The sequence below is a fragment of the Monodelphis domestica genome, chromosome 4, assembly GCF_027887165.1.
Source record: "Monodelphis domestica isolate mMonDom1 chromosome 4, mMonDom1.pri, whole genome shotgun sequence".
Taxonomy (NCBI): Eukaryota; Metazoa; Chordata; class Mammalia; order Didelphimorphia; family Didelphidae; genus Monodelphis; species Monodelphis domestica.
The window spans coordinates 105,414,504-105,429,443 of NC_077230.1; the positions used below are offsets into that span (position 1 = coordinate 105,414,504).

At 39.5% G+C, this 14,940-nt stretch overlaps 1 protein-coding gene across 4 annotated transcripts in view; it reads left to right on the forward strand.

Annotated features, from left to right (window-relative positions):
• Positions 1-2,294: 2,294 nt before the first annotated feature.
• Positions 2,295-14,940, forward strand: part of PXYLP1 (2-phosphoxylose phosphatase 1) — a 73,930-nt gene continuing 61,284 nt past the window's right edge. The window contains exon 1 of one of the 4 annotated variants that reach the window (XM_056793680.1): positions 2,295-2,501. The gene's annotated coding sequence lies outside the window, so the exon portion shown is untranslated. The remainder of the gene's footprint in view (positions 2,502-14,940) is intronic. The other 3 variants (XM_056793682.1, XM_056793684.1, XM_056793681.1) reach the window with 3 other exon arrangements.

Here is a 14,940-nt window from a genome sequence, read left to right on the forward strand (position 1 = left end):
CTGGCATCACCAACTGCTTTTTGGATAATTTGGATATTCCCTCAAATATCTAATCTGTTGCCAAATCTTGAAATTTCTTTCTCCACAACCTCACTTGTATGTATTCCCTTAAATCTGTTCATATAGCCACCTTTGTAGTTTAGGCCCCATCATCTTTTACGTGGATTACAATAATTTTTTAAATGGAGTCACTGACTCATATCTTTTCCCATTCCAGTTCATCTACTTATCTGCAAAAATGATTTTTCTAAACAGTAGATCTGTTACCCTCTATAAATACATACCCCCCCCCCCCCCAATATCTCCAATGACTCTTAGGAGCAATTATAAACTAATCTCTTTGGAATTTAAAGCTCTTCATAAATTGGGTCCTTTTTATCTTTCCAGTCTCTTTATATATTACTTATCTCTTTGCATTCTACAATCCAGGCATATTGGTATGCTTACTCTTTCTCACACACAATAGTGCACCATCTGTGGCCTTTATGCATTATGCTGTCCCTCATGTCTGGAATGCTTTCCCTTCTTACCTCTGCCTGGCTTCCTAGAATCTCTGGCTTCCTTTATGTTCCAGTTTACTGTCCCCCTTTCTCTATTCCATGAATTACTCTTGAATCTACTCTTTTATCTATTCCATAGATGTTATCTCAGAGCAGTGGATAAAGTGCTGGAGCCTGCATTCAGAGAGGAAATGGCAGACCATTCTAGTATCTTTGCTAAGAAAACTCCAATAGGGTCACGAAGATCCTGAAATGACTAAACAACAAATGGGAATGTTTTTACTTTTTCTTTGTGTCTACAGTGCTTAGCATAGTGCCTGGCCCTGTAGTTAAATGCTCCATAGATGCTTGTTGATTGATGATTCTGGCACTTATATGTACAATAGCTTAAACATCTCCAATCAGAGTACTTGGGTTCAGATCCCTGTGTGGTGCCAGGCATATTTCTTTCTTTCCTTTTTTTAATTGAAAAATTAAATTAAATTAATTAATTAAGAATATTTTTCTATGATTACAAGATTCATGTTCTTTCCCTTCCCTCCTCTCCCACAGCCAACGAGCAATTCTGCTGTGTTTTGCATGTGTCATTGATCAAGACCTATTTCCATATTATTAATATTTGAATTCGGGTGATCTCTTAGGGTCTACATCCCCAATCATATCCCCATTGACCCAAGTGATCAAGCAGTTGTTTTTCTTCTGTTTCTACTCCCACGGTTCTTCCTCTAGATGTGGATAGTGTTCTTTCTCATAAGTCCCTCAGAATTATCCTGGGTTATTGCATTGCTGCTAGTAGAGAAGTCCATTACATTCAATTGTACCACAGTAAATCAGTCTCTGTGTATAATGTTCTCCTGGTTCTGTTCCTTTCACTCTGCATTAATTCCTGGAGGTCTTTCCAGTTCCCATGGAATTCCTCCAGTTCATTATTCCTTTGAGCACAATAGTATTCCATTACCAACAGCTACCACAATGTGTTCAGCTATTCCCCAATCAAAAGACATCCTCTCATTTTCCAATTTTTTGCCACCACAAAAAGCACAGCTCTAAATATTCTTGTAAAAGTTTTTTTCCTTATTATCTCTTTGGGGTATAAACCAAGCAGTGGTATGGCTGGATCAAAAGGCAGACAGTCTTTTAGCACCCTTTGGGCATAGTTCCAAATTGCCCTCCAGAATGGTTGGATCAATTCACAACTCCACCAGCAATTCATTAATGACCCAATTTTGCCAGGCATATTTCTTAACTTCCTTAGGGATTCAGTTACTCAGTTGTAAAATAAAGGGATTGGACAATATAGCCTCAACTCATTTCTAGGTCTATGAACCTATGACTTTTAAGGCCCTCAGTTTCTTCATTTGTAAAATCAGGTTGAGGACTACTTGGCTTCTTTTGTCTCTTCCTGCTCTAAATCTATGATTTTCCCTTGGGAGTCAGGAGATTTCTGACCTTGTGCAAGTCACTTCGACTCAGTTTTCACATTTGTAAAATGAAGGGTCTGGACGGGGATAACCTTTAAGGCTTCTTCCAGACCTACCATTCCCTGGTTCTTTGATAAACCTAGAGACCCCACAGTCCCCTAGTCTAAAAGTGGCAAAAGGAGAATGTACAAAGGAGCAACGCGGCTACTGCATCAGCTCCTGCCCCTCACTCAGCGAATAAAAAGTCACTCACGGAATCAAAGTAATGCCGGTGTGAGGCGGGGGAGGGGTGGCAAGAGAGCAGCGGAGGGGGATGGGAGGGGAAGGCGGGGACGGCGCCGGAACCCAAATCCCGCGGTACCCGCGGCGCCGTCAGGGCCGGATCCCGAAGAACGCTGCTCAGCCGAGGCTGCAGGGCGCCTTGAGATTGGCAGGGGGCGCAGTCGGGAGGTTAGCGGGCTCCTTTCTCCCTCCCGCGAGGAGGCGGGGAACCCGCGCGGAGAAGCAGGAGCCGGAGCTAGAGCGAAGGCTGGACGGGTCGGTCCGGCTGGTGCCGGGGCCAGGGCCGGGGTCATGGGAGGTGAGGGGGAGAGGCCGGGACTACTGCGGGCTCGGGGAGTCGGAACAGGGAGATGGGCAGGCCCAGGTTAGCGGGGCGGGGCGGGGCGGCATGGGGCGCCGGCTCCAGGGCTCATCTCCGCCTCCCCTTTACAGTTTTGGGGCGCAGCGCGAAGGGAGGGCTGGGTACAGCAGGAAAAGGGGTGGGTCGAGGGGAGACCTGGAGCGGCAAGGGGGAGGAAAGAAGGAAAAGGAAGGCAAGCCACATTCTTCATTCCTTCTCCCTTCTCTCTCTCTCTCTCTCTCTCTCTCTCTCTCTCTCTCTCTCTCTCTCTCTCTCTCTCTCTCTCTCTCTCTCTCTCTCTCTCTCTCTCTCTCTCTCTCTCTCTCTCTCTCTCTCTCTCTCTCTCTCTCTCTCTCTCTCTCTCTCTCTCTCTCTCCATTTTCTTTCCCTCCATTTCTCTTTTCCCATTCTCTTTCCCCTTCCCCATTTCTTTCCCTCTTTCTATTCTCTCTCCCTCCCTTTCCTCCCCATTCTCTCTCCTCCTCCTCATTCTCTCTTTTCTTAAATCTCTCTCTTCCCCATTCTCTTCCTCTCCACACTCTCTTCCCTTTTCCTGCTGCAGGTGGTAGTGCAAGCTTGACCCTCAATTCTGAGGGGACAGCGGGGGTGCCTTGGGTGGGGTGAGTCTAAGCTCTAACACCCTTTAGTCGTTTCCCTCCCTCACCAAATCTTTGCTTCCTTCTCATTACCTAAACCCTTGCAGTAACTCCTATCCCCCCTTTCCCTACCTAAATCCTACTTTTCCTTCTTCTTTGGTACCCTTGATTTCTTCTCTTCCCTTTCAAAAACATGAATCTACTCACATCTTTACCCCTTTAAATAAATCTCTGCTTCCCACCTTTCCCCAGAGGACACCTCAGCTCTCCCCCCCCCCCCTTGCCTTCTGTGTCCTGCCTTCTCACTCAAATTTCATTCTTTTCCTTCAATTCTCTGCCCCATCATTATTCCCCATTATAGACCATGAGCATTATTTTAGAAATTACTTTTTCTCTTCTACATAGAAAATCATGAATCAGTTCTTCTTTAGGTAAGAAGATAGGAATAACATGTCCATTGTAATGTTTTTTTCTTTTGGTTGCTGTATAGTTTTTTGGGGGGCAGGTGTATCTGTGTTTTTGACCTTTTAGTTGTAAACCAATCTGTGGGGTAACAGTGGTTATGCTGGGGAACAAACTAATTCTTAGTGTGTTTTCAATTTTTGTTATCTTTGTGTTTTGGTTTTTGGGTCCAAGTGCAGTGATATTTCTTTTGTGAGTGTTTTTCTTTAACTAAACAGTCCTATGTAGTCAAAAAACTTGAATTCCCTTATGAACATTCATTTCTTGAGCATGCTAAAGCCCTGAGGTGGTCTTTGATAAAAGGTCTTTGCTAAAGCCCCGATGGTTTGAGTTATTGGTAATGGAAGATAATTTAGAGTCATTATTTCTCTACAGTTTTTCATTCACTATTATTTTCCCAGTATTCTGAAGTGAAAGGCTAATTTCTGGCTGGCTCTTTGAGTTAAAGGAATGCATTATTGCAAACATTAAATGGGTGAAATAAAGGGAAAAAAATCCAACAGGAGGGCATAGGGTAGGGAGAAGAGTATTTAGACTTGCTGAAACTCCAGAATGACTAGTCAGAGATTTACCAAATTTCACCAGAATGGAACTTATTTTTATTATAAGCATGAATGGATAAACAAGGTATAGGTACATCATTAGAATATTAATAAGAAAGTAATTGAACCTGTTTTGGCAGTAAATGGTTCTTCTTCAGTGAAAATGCCTAATTTTAAAAATTTCTGAGAACAACCATATGCTTTAAATTATGAGGAAGATGAAAAGCAGAAGCTGTCCTTAGCAGAGAACATCTTAATTTCTTAATTGTGACAGCTGCCTAAGAGTACAAAAGCCATCTTATAAATATACTTTTCAGATTTTTTTGGGGGGAAGGCTTATATTTTGGATGAAAAGGAGCATTAATGATTTATCTTGGAAAGAGAATGTCAATCAACAAATATTAATTACCTACTACCATGTGCCCTGGGGATAATAACAACAACAGCAACAAAAAGGCAAAAGAGAGTCCCAGCCCTCTAGGAGCTCACTAATGGGGGACAGCAACAGACAAATTAAGATTTGGAAAAGGCAGAATTTTAGTTGATACTTAAAGTCAGGGAAGCCAGTAAGCAGGGATGAAGAGGGAGAGCATTCCAGGTATATGGGACAGTCAGAAAATTCCTGGAGTTGAGAGATGAAGTGTCTTGTTGGCAGAACAGCAATGAAACTGGTGGTTTTGGATCAGAGTAAGTGGTGGTGGTGGTGGTGGTGGTGGGGGGGTGTAAGGTAGAAAGTCAAGGTAGGAGGGTACTAGGTTATGAAAGGCTTTGAATACAAACAGTATTTTGTGTTTCATCTTGGAAGTGATAGAAAGCCTATGGAAGGGACAGGGGTGACAGGTTGGATTTACAATTTAGGAAATTCACTAGAAGCTGAATGGGAGGATGGGTTGGAAAAAGACTTGAGGTAGGCAGACCTTGTTAGCAAGCTGTTTCAGTAGTCCAGGCATGTCACAGGAGAGATGGGGGCATATTCTAGAGACTTTGCAAAAGTGAAATCGACAGGACTGTGCAACAGATTGAATATGGCAAATGATAGTGAGGAAGAAAGGACGATTCCTAGTTTTTGAGAGAGTGGGGGGGATGATATTGCCCTCCAGAGTAAAAGGGAAGGCAGGAGGTAGGGGATGATTTAGGGGAAAAGATAATGAGTTCCATTTTGGACATGTTTAGTTTAAGGTATTGGATATCCAGTTCAAGATGTTTGAAAGGCAGTTATCCCCTCTAGGGGCATAATTTAATCCAACAAAGACTTATTAAGCTTTTATTATGTGCAAGACATTTTATTCCATATTGGGTATACAAGGTCCTTTCCTCTAGGAGTTTACATTCTATGAGGGGATGCTACATGAACTTTAATTATAATATAAAGAAAATTGGAAAGAGAAAGAATAAGGTCAACTGTGGCGGTCAGGGAAGGTTTCACAAAAGAAGTGGGTTCTGAGTTATGTCTTGAAGGGAGATAAAGATTATGAGAGGCAAAACTGAGGAAGGAATGCATTCTCAAAATAGGGGAAAGCTTGTGTGAATACCAAGAGGCTGAAGGTGGAGTATTGCTCCTACAAGGACGCTCTAGGGCCCAAGCAGAAGACACTAAGTGAACAGATAATGCTTTCCACTTGGGAGATATCTGAAGAGATGGAGCCTTTGCAGAAAGTACAAAGCAAGAAGGGGAAACTTGTGTCCTCAAGTCTTTGAGATGGAACAAATTGCTGGATAGTGTCTGTGCAAGTAGGAACAAACAGCTTTGTTGGAATGTAGACTATGTGAAGGGTAGGAATGTGACCTTAAATGCCAGGCTAAGTAAGTAAGGAATTTGTATTTTATCCTTTAATAATAATTACCAACATCTTAATAGTGCATACTATGTGCTAGTAGTGCTAAGTGCTTTACAATTATTATCTCTTTTGATACTCACAACAACCTTGAGAGATTGGTGCTAATATTATTCCCATTTTGCAGATGAGAAAACTGAGACAACTAGATGGTTAAGCAACTTGCCCAGGGTCTCATAGCTAAATAATCATTTGAAAATGTGCTTGAACTGAAATCTTCCTGACTCTAGGCCCAGTGCCCTATCCACTGTGTCACCCAGCTACCACAAGGCAAACTATAGGCAATAGGAAGTCACAGGGAACTTGACATGATCAAATCTGTTTTGTAGAAAGCTTATTTTGGTAGTTATGTGGAGGATTGATTGGAGAGGGGAAGAGACCAGAAGAAGAGGGTACAACTGACTACTGGCAATAATTTAGCCAGTTGGTGATGAAGACCTGAATTTGGTTAGTGGTCATTAAAGGATTAGAAAAGATAGAATCAATAAAACTTAACAAATGATTGGATTTGGGGGAAGAGGAGAATGAATGAAGAAAAAGGAAGAGTTAGAGAAGACTCTAATGTTACAAATCTGGATGGTTGAGAAATGATGGCATACTTAACAGGAAAAAAGGAGTTTAGAGGAGGGTCATTTTTAGCAGGGGAAGAGTTTCATTGTGGATATATTGAGTTTGAGATATCTGTAGGACATACTAGAAGAGCTATTTAGTAGGTAGCTCATGGTACATAATCAATATTTAAGAGAGAGAGTAAATCTGGATGTATAGATTTGGTGATTTGCATAGAGATGGAGCTTAGACCTATGGAGATTTATGAAATCACCCAGAAAGTGTATAAAGAAGAGGACCCAGGATGAATGGATGGTGATGTATGATGAAAGAGGAGACTAAAAAGGAATGGATAGTTGTATAGGAGTAGAACTAGTAGAAAGTAATTTCCATTAAGTGTTGGTATCAGCAGTATAGTCAATTGGAGATGGTACTCCTAAAGTCTGGGCAAACACAGGATATCTTAATAAAGAAATCTTGATACTACTAAAAAAAAAAAAGAATTGGCATCAGAAGCCAGATTGTAAAAAAAGGGATTGAGGAGTCTAGAGAGGAAAAATGAAGATGATAAGATGATTCTCTATGGAAGTTTGGCTCTGAAAGGGATGGTATTGAAGGATTGGCAAACTCAAATAAAGGTTTTAAGGATGAGGTAGATGAGAATGTGCTTGTAAAGCAAGAAGAGATGAGAAGGTGGGATTGATAGGTCTTGACTTTGTCAAGGAGAAGAGCTGTCTTTTCATTTTAGGCTGAAGTAAAGAAGGAAAGAATGGATAATGATATAGAAGGGTTTTGAGGTATGATTTAGGAGAGAAGAGAGATCTGACTGCACATGATTATTATTTTTTTAGTAAAGCAAGAGGCAACATTTGCTGAGAGAAAGGGTGCTGAGAAGGTTTGGCACAATTATTGAAGGAATGGGATAGAGAGTTGAGAGAATAAAAATGTTGCTGTACAACAGTAAAAGCCCAATTGAGATTAAATAACCTGAATCTGCAGTGGACCCTCTCACTATGGTGGGATGAAGCTGATCAGAAATAGAAGCAGAGGAGGCCAGCTAGGAGGCCTAGTGGATTGAGAGTCAGGCTCAGAGATGGGAGGGTTCCAGGTTTGAATCCGGTCTTAGACACTTTCTAGCTGTGTGATCCTGGGCAAGTCACTTAGCCCTTACTGCTCTTCTGCCTTGGAATCAATACATTATATTGATTTGAAGATGGATGGTAAGGGTTAAAAAAAATAGAAGCAGAGGAGAATGTTGTGGGTGATTCAGGATGCAGGATTGGCTGGATATAAATAGGACAAGAGGACAAAGGATTCAAGTGTGGAGAATAGTGTGTAGTTGCATTAGTCTACTATTAGATCAAGACTATGAAGAGAGGCAAGAGGCAACAGTAGAGATCAGGATGGAGAGACTAAAGGTTACATAGGGCAGAAGGAAAGGAGACTGTGGGGAGGACAAAGAATTAGAAGTAAAGTAGCCAGGGAGATGAAAGGATAGAAGATTTTTATTATGAAGGTGGCATAATTTATGGTGATGGTAAGGCCCCTGTGAGTGGTTGATGTAGATTGTTTTAGTTCAGACCTGACAGCATGCTACTATATGAGAAACTTGATAAAATTTATCTTTTGGCCTGTAGACATGTCTTTTGGAGAAAGGTGAGGAGTTGGGAGACCTACTTTCTCCTCTTCGTCCTTTTTGACTAAGGGCTATTCTCCTTCACTGTTGGTATCTGGGAATGGCTTGGATTAAAAAAAGAAGTGAGATACTGGAATTAAAAAATTTTTTTTTGTTACCAAACTAACTTGTGCAGTCTTTAAGCTGAAATTGTATAGACATTGTGTATATCAAATTACAAAAAGCTGGTGAAAGTCTGATTAATAAGAATATTAACTACACTTTGGAAGGAATTCTGTTAATTCAGTTATGTACCAGGTATTGTTCTAGGTACTGGAAGGGGCCTACGTGGAATCAGGATCACAGATTTCAAGATGAAAGGGACTTTTGAAATCACTTGGTCCTGATTTCCCAGATGGAAAAATTTAAAGGCTAACTGTCTTTTATAAAAGTCATAAATTGTTAGTTTCGGAGACAAGATTAGAACCTAATTCTAAACTAAGGGATGAAGGGAGAAGAGAGATATTTTATAAGGTGGGAAGAGTTCCAGAAAAGGGAAGGGAGAATGACAGCCAAAAAGATGGTAAGAGATGATTTTCTGCAATTTGCTCTATCTTAAACAAGAACGCCAAAAGCTTTAGAACTGATGGTATGCCAAGTAAGTTAATTCAGAAAGTGATTAAAATCTTGTAAATAGCCGGAGTACAGTTGGACTCCAGTAGGGGTCAGAGGAAATAAAGATTTTAGGAAACTATGAAGCAGAAGAAAAACTATATAAAGTCAAATATTTAACTGAGCTATAGACTAAAATAAGTCTAATGTAGGATGCAATCTCCTAGATGGCAGAGACTTTAAAAGAAATTCTTACCTTCTTTCTTAGAATCAGTATTGTTTATGGATTCCAAGGCAGAAGAGTGGTAAGGGCCAGGTAATGGGAGTTAGGTGACTTGCCCAGGATCACACAATCACACAAAATGTGGGGACGCAGGAAAAGGGAATTTTGGGAAATTCCAAGGGACTTCTGGGGGATGAAGTCCAAAGGCTCAAAATCTCCATTTATGCATATTCCCCCTGTGATCCTTTTGGGAAACCAGTTTTCCCAAAAGGACCATGGAAACATAATCAACTTAAAGATTGCAATAATTTGTGGATAAAAGGAAAAGAGAACAAAATCAATGATTACTAGGTTGACAAGAAGCCAATTTGGGGGCAGTTCCCTTTGGCATAAGAGTATACATTCAAAACAAAAGCATTTCAACCCCCCATAGTTCAATTCACATCCCAAAGTTTACTCTGGATCTTCTGGTGCAGCATGTGGTCTCTGCAGGCATCTATCTTCATGGTGCATTCTGGATTCTGGGAGGTAGCAAGTTTCTTATCCTAAAATTGCTCAGATTTAACTCAAAGTTCACAACAATAACTTGGCCCCCCTGAGGTGAATAATAACAAACAGGGGGATCACTCAGGAATGCATGGCTGAGTTATGAGGTATATGAATCAATTTGCAAAAGAAAATTTAAAAAAAAAATGAAAAATCCAAATAAAAGAGAAAAATAACTTATGGATGAAATACAAAATGTAAAAGTTTTATGTCTAAAAAAATCTAAGTAAAGGAAAAACAAACCTATAACAGGTCCTTGAATTAGGGCCCAATTAAAATGATTTAAGAAATTATGCGCTACCCAATGAGTAGTCAGGACTATAGAAAGTTTGCCATACTATGAAAGACAGAAAAGGGACTAGATTTTAGCAGCAAATGGGAGCTAGGATGGCAGCGAAAAGGAGGTACTTGATAGAATGTGGCTTAGAGGAAGTCCAGCCTCTGATATATGTCAAAACAGCCGCAACCTTGAACCCCAAACAAGTTCAAGTCCTCATTGTCTTGGCTAAAAATTACATCAATCCCACTGGGGTCTGGTCTTTTTGACCTTGTGCTCCATAGACTCTATGCAGTTGTTCTGTGCTTCTTTAGCACTGTACAGTGGCTCTTTTGCATATTCCCTTCTTCTGGAATCAGACAGAATCATGAAGCAAAGTCCCATAATTCTTTTTTTTTTCCGTCTTGGAGTCAATACTGTGTATTGGCTCTAAGGCAGAAGAGTGGTAAGGGCTAGGCAATGGGGGTCAAGTGGCTTGCCCAGGGTCACACAGCTGGGAAGTGTGTGAGGCCAGATTTGAACCTAGGACCTCCCATCTCTAGGCCTGGCTCTCAATCCACTGAGCCACCCAGCTGCTCCCCCATAATTCTTTTAAACAATCAGTGGCATCATTTTTATAGTCCAAAGCTTTTTGGGCATGCATTAATATTAGAACAAATGTATTTAAAACTTATCTTACTGAAAAATAAAACAATTAAAGAAAAAATATTCTCAATACTGTTGACATGTGCTTCAAATACAAAAAGGAGAAAAAATAAAGCTCAGATACTATATTACACATGCAATAAAAAATATCAAAGTTTTTTTAAGTTTTTAAAAATCAAAAATATATAGCTGAAAATCAGTGACCCACTGTTTCAGTCATGTGCAAGTACCAAAATGATTTTCAGAATAAAACAGTAATACAGTAGATGATGAACATTCAAAGTACCAAAGTCCCCCAAATTCACAATAGCCCAGTTAATTACAATAGCAAACAAACCCACTATCATATTTCACATAAATTTTGCTGTATTACATAAAAAACCTATGAACTGATGGATATTTGTCACAATTTTTACAGATGTAGCAAATTTTTCAACCTTGGCAAACATATTTTTAAATAAAGTAAAACTTACTTGGGTCTAGAACATCATTAAGAAATCTAGATTGTTCTGCTGGAAGTAAATTAAAATGAAGAGTTTTGCAGGAGCTCTTTTTTTTTCCGGCTTCCTGATTCATAGAAACACCTTTCTTTGTTTCACTACCTTTAATACAGCATTCTTTATAATAATAATAATAATATATGTATAATATTTTTAAAATTATCCATTCAGAAACGACTAGTTACTAAAATTGTTTCTGAAGACCTCTTAGAATTACAATTAAATTCTTAGCTTATTAAAGTCTCTAAAGGTTGTATATAGCTTTTGATGAAGTCCATCCATCATCATCTATGTGACAATACACAAAGGCAACATGTAATCTTCAATGGATCTGACGGGTTTTAGTCAAGATGTTCATGGGCTTATACAGTGATATTTTGTTCTTCATCAGAAGTAAAGGTACAAATTAAAGATCATTGTAGGCAAAACATAGCTTTAAATGATTCAGTATAACAGAAAGATATTGATTACATTAAAACAGATAAACTTAAAAAAAATTTAAACCTTAAAGCAATCAGTAAACCAGTGAGAAAGTGCAGACAGGCAGTGCAGTCAAAATCCTTTTCATCAATCTCAATAGACTTGTTCACTATTATAGGAGGAGAATAAATTCAAAATAGTTAGCAATAAGCTCCCAGATCTCTTTTAAAGTTTCCTTCCCCTCTCCCCATCTTTCTTATCCATTTAGATTTTGTTTGTCAGAGGTCTGAATTTCCTCATAGAAGCACAGGGCAGAATCTCCACTCTGCATGTTGAGAGCATTTAAGACTTAGAACTTTGTCAAAATATTTCAGGTTGGTTTGTAGCATAAGCAGCCTAGCTTGTGGCATATTCTTTTTTTTTTTTTTTAAACCCTTATCTTCCGTCTTGGAGTCAATACTGTGTATTGGCTCCAAGGCAGAAGAGTGGTAAGGGCTAGGCAATGGGGGTCAAGTGACTTGCCCAGGGTCACACAGCTGGGAAGTGGCTGAAGCCAGATTTGAACCTAGGACCTCCCGTCTTTAGGACTGGTTCTCAATCCACTGTGCTATCCAGCTGCCCCCTTGTGGCATATTCTTAAGGAGAAGGAAATAAAGTGGGAAATCTCCAATGAAAATAAAAAGTCCCAGGAAAAGAATTAAATAGATCCAAACTGTACTTTTTAGCTCTACCAACTCAAACTGTTGTTTCAGAGTTTCAAGCATGCTTTGCAATATCATTTTTCTTTTCTTTTTTTAAAATATATTTTATTTGATAATTTCCAAGCATTATTCGTTAAAGACATAGATCATTTTCTTTTCCTCCCCCCTCCACCCCCCATAGCCGATGCGTAAATCCACTGGGCATTAGATGTTTTCATGATTTGAACCCATTGCTTTGTTGATAATATTTGCATTAGAGTGTTCATTTAGAGTCTCTCCTCTGTCATGTCCCCTCAACAGCTGTATTCAGGCAGTTGCTTTTCCTCGGTGTTTCCACTCCCATAGTTTATCCTTTGCTTATGAATAGTGTTTTTTTCTCCTGGATCCCTGCAAATTGTTCAGGGACATTACACCGCCATTAATGGAGAAGTCCATTACTGTTCGATTATACCACAGTGTATTAGTCTCTGTGTACAATGTTCTCCTGGTTCTGCTCCTCTCGCTCTGCATCACTTCCTGGAGGTTGTTCCAGTCTCCATGGAACTCCTCCACTTTATTATTCCTTTTAGCACAATAGTATTCCATCACCAACATATACCACAGTTTGTGGTATATGATATGATGGGCATCCCCTCATTTTCCAGTTTTTGGCCACCACAAAGAGCGCTGCTATGAATATTTTCGTACAAGTCTTTTTGTCCATTATCTCTTTGGGGTACAGACCCAGCAGTGCTATGGCTGGATCAAAGGGTAGATATTCTTTTGTCGCCCTTTGGGCATAGTTCCAAATTGCCCTCCAGAATGGTTGGATCAGTTCACAACTCCACCAGTAATGAATTAATGTCCCTACTTTGCCACATCCCCTCCAGCATTCATTACTTTCCTTTGCTGTTATGTTAGCCAATCTGCTAGGTGTGAGGTGATACCTCAGAGTTGTTTTTATTTGCATCTCTCTGATTATAAGAGATTTAGAACACTTCTTCATGTGCTTGTTAATAGTTTTGATTTCTTTATTTGAGAACTGCCTATCCATGTCCCTTGCCCATTTATCAATTGGAGAATGGCTTGATATTTTGTACAATTGATTTAGCTCATTATAAATATGAGTAATTAAACCTTTGTCAGAGGTTTCTATGAAGATTTTTTCCCAATTTGTTGTTTCCCTTCTGATTTTAGTTATATTGGTTTTGTTTGCACAAAAGCTTTTTAGTTTGATGTAGTCAAAATTATTTATTTTACATTTTGTGATTCTTTCTATGTCTTGCTTGGTTTTAAAGCCTTTCCCCTCCCAAAGGTCTGACATGTATACTATTCTGTGTTTACCCAATTTACTTATGGTTTCCTTCTTTATGTTTAAGTCACTCACCCATTTTGAATTTATAATATCATTTTTCTTGAAAAACTCTGAATGAGGTTTATTTACAGAGTAAACAGAAAAGAAGCAAAACTTAGAGGGAAAACAATAGCGTATTTGCATATGAGAGAAAAAAATACTTCTTGGTGTTTTGGGTCAAGAGAAAGAAGGGAAAAAACCAGGCTTATTCCCCAAAACTGACTTTAAATCTACAGCTTAAAAAAATCTGCTTGAAAATTAGAAGGTGTGGGGTTCTTTTCTACATGCCGAAAAATGGCTATGGCAGGCTAGAAACACACAGGTGGAGTTGGAATGGGATTGGAGCTGAAAGATTTTTATATATCATCCTCTGCAGAAAAAAATGGCTGGGATTGGTGGTGGGTCTGGTCTCTGCAAGAGGAGGATCCAAGCTGGGTGGAGAGTGGTGAGGAATGCTGGTCAAACAGATGGACAGGAGAAACAGCACGCAGGGGCAGGAGCACAGGCACACCCCACTACCCCACCACTTGACCCTCATGATGGGCAGCGACCCCGGCAAACTTACTATCTTTACTGTAAGGCTATCTTATCTGCTAAAAAAAATTGTTTTTTTTGAGAATTTGTACTCTTTTCATGGTCGTCAAAATGTGGGTTTTAAAATTAATAATCAATAACTATATATTACATTTAAAAATTTTATTAATCACAACTAGGGCAAAAGAACTGCCTGAATTCAGTCTGGTCACAGGTTCAAAAAGAGGAAGAGGGAGGAGTTACAGCCACTTAAATACAATCACACAAAATGTGGAAAAGGGAATTTTGGGAAATTCTAAGGGACTTCTGGGGGATGAAGTCCAAAGGCTCAAAATCTCCATTTAAACAGTTGTGCTGCTTTTTTTAAAAATTAAAACATTTTTTTTAAAGATAGAAGAGCAGTAAGGGCTAGGCAATGGTGGTTAAGTGACTTGCCTAGGGCCACACAGCTGGGAAATTTCTGAGGTCAGATTTGAACCTAGGACCTTTAGTCTCTAGGCCTGGCTCTCAATTCACTGAGCCACCTAGCTGCCCCTTAGTTGTGCTGCTTTAAAGGCACATTATTTGAATTTTTATCTGTTTAAAAATTACAAGTGAGTAGGGTGGAAAATAGGAAATTTGCTTTTATTCTGTGAGACAATTAGGTGGCTCAGTGGAATGAGAACCAGGCCTAGAGATGGGAGATCCTGGGTTCAACTGTGACTTCAGACACTTGTAAGCTGTGTGACCCTGGGCAAGTCACTTAACCACCATTGCCCAGCCCTTCTGTGTACTGCCTTAGAGGCAATACACAGTATTGCTTCTAAAATGGAAGGGTTTAAAAACAATTATTCTGAAAGTAGCTACGTTGGTAGATGCTTTGTATCAGTGAAAGAATTCTGAGATTTCTATCGTCTTCCATGTTTGAATATATATGGTATCAGTAATCTCTAAAAATTATACTTAGATTACTCTCATTATAATTGGAGAAATTAAGCAAATTATTCAGGTATATTTCTCAGAGATAC